A 2,465-nucleotide genomic window follows, 5' to 3' on the forward strand; every position below is an offset into this window, starting at 1 on the left:
TGTTAGGGGCATAGATATTTACAATTGTTAGATCTTCTTGTTGGATAGACCCTTTAAGTAGGATATAATAGTGTGCTTCCTCATCTCTTATTATAGTCTTTGTTTTAAAATCTAATTTGTCTGATACAAGGATTGCCACCCCAGCTTTTCTTTTGAGGTCCATTAGCATGGTAAATGGTTTTCCACCCCCTCACTTTCAATCTGGAGGTGTCTTTCGGTCTAAAATGAGTCTCTTGCAGGCAACATATCAATGGGCCTTGTTTTTTTATTTTTTATTTTTATTTTTATTTTTTTATTTTTTAAAGATTTTATTTATTTATTTGAGAGAGAGAATGAGATAGAGAGAGAGAGCATGAGGGGGGAGGGTCAGAGGGAGAAGCAGACTCCCTGCTGAGCAGGGAGCCCGATGCGGGACTCGATCCCGGGACTCCAGGATCATGACCTGAGCCGAAGGCAGTCGCTTAACCAACTGAGCCACCCAGGCGCCCGGGCCTTGTTTTTTTATCCACTCTGATACCCGGTGTCTTTTGATTGGGGCATTTAGCCCATTTACATTCAGGGTAACTGTTGAAAGATATGAATTTAGTGCCATTGTATTGCCTGTAAGGTGACTGTTACTGTATATTGTCTGTGTTCCTTTCTGGTCTATGTTACTTTTAGGCTCTCTCTTTGCTTAGAGGACCCCTTTCAAGATTTCTTGTAGGGCTGGTTTCGTGTTTGCAAATTCTTTTAGTTTTTGTTTGTCCTGGAAGCTTTTTATCTCCTTCTGTTTTCAGTGACAGCCTAGCTGGATATAGTATTCTTGACTGCATATTTTTCTCATTTAGTGCTCTGAATATATCCTGCCAGTCCTTTCTGGCCTGCCAGGTGTCTGTGGATAGGTCTGCTGCCAATCTAATGTTTCTACCTTTTAGGTTACATATCTCTTCTCCCGAGCTGCTTTCAGGATTTTCTCTTTGTCTCTGAGACTTGTAAGTTTTACAATTAGATGTCAGGGTGTTGATCCATTTTTACTGATTTTGAGGGGGGTTCCCTGTGCCTCCTGGATTTTGATGCCTGTTTCCTTCTCCAAATTAGGGAAGTTCTCTGCTATAATTTGCTCCATTATACCTTCTGCCCCTCTCTCTCTTTCTTCTTCTTCTGGGATCCCAATTATTCTAATATTGTTTTGTCTTATGGTATCACTTATCACTTGAATTCTGCCCTTGTGATCCAGTAGTTGTTTATCTCTCTTCTTCTCAGCTTCTTTATTCTCCATGATTTGGTCTTCTGTATCACTAATTCTCTTTCCTGCCTCATTTATCCTAGCAGAACCTCCATTTTTTATTGCACCTCATTAATAGCCTTTTTGATTTCGACTTGGTTAGATTTTATTTCTTTTATTACTCCAGAAAGGGATTCTCTAGTATCTTTCATGCTTTTTTCAAGCCCAGCTAGTATCTTTAAAATCGTCATTCTGAACTCTAGTTCTGACATCTTACTAATGTCTATATTGATTAGGTCCCTGGCAGTCGGTACTGCCTCTTGTTCTTTTTTTTGAGCTGAGTTTTTCTGTCCTGTCATTTTGTCCAGAGAAGAATAGATGAATGAGAGAACAAAATGCTAAGAGGGTAACAATGACCCCAGAAAAATATTCACTAAACAAATCAGAAGAGACCCAAAACTGGGGGGAAAAGAAAGGGAAAGAAAAAAAAAATGATCAGGCTGGTGAATAGATCAGAGCCACACACTCTGTTTTGGGTGTATTCTGGTCTGTGAGAAGAAACTGCCTCCCAAAATTTTAAAGAAAGAAAAACTGTTGGGGCACCTGGGTGGCTCAGTTGTTAAGCTTCTGCCTTCGGCTCAGGTCATGATCCCAGGGTCCTGGGATTGAGCCCCGCGTCGGGCTCCCTGCTCAGCGGGGAGCCTGCTTCTCCCTCACCCTCTGCTTGCCTCTCTGCCTACTTGTGCTCTCCCTCTCTCTCTCTTTGTCAAATAAGTAAATAAAATCATTAAAAAAAGAAAGAAAAACTTTTATCTGTACAAAAATAAGGGTAAATACAATTAAGGCATGGAATATGACTGTAAAGATGAAAATTATAAAAGATTTTATAAAAGGAATTGATAAGTTTGTTGAAAAAAGAGAAACAAATTTTAAAAAAAGGGACAGAATGTTGTCAGGTGGGAGACTAGAACAAAGCCATACACTAGAGATTTAGGGTATATTTTAGTCTGTTAGAAGAAACTGTATCCCAAAATTTTAAGGCGAGAAAGCCTTATATATATAGAAAAAATAAGGTTAACTACTATGAAGGGATAGAATATGACTCTAAAAATGAAAATTAAAAAAGATTTTAAAAGAATTGATAAGGTAAGATGTTGGTTAAAAACGGAAAAAAAATTCAAAAAAATAGAAAAAGAAAAAATTAAAGAAAATTTAAAAAATTAACTTTGAAAGACTAAAGAATCATGGGGAAAAAAGCCAT

This window comes from Phoca vitulina, unplaced genomic scaffold, assembly GCF_004348235.1.
Source record: "Phoca vitulina isolate PV1807 unplaced genomic scaffold, GSC_HSeal_1.0 scaffold2, whole genome shotgun sequence".
In the NCBI taxonomy this organism is placed as follows: Eukaryota; Metazoa; Chordata; class Mammalia; order Carnivora; family Phocidae; genus Phoca; species Phoca vitulina.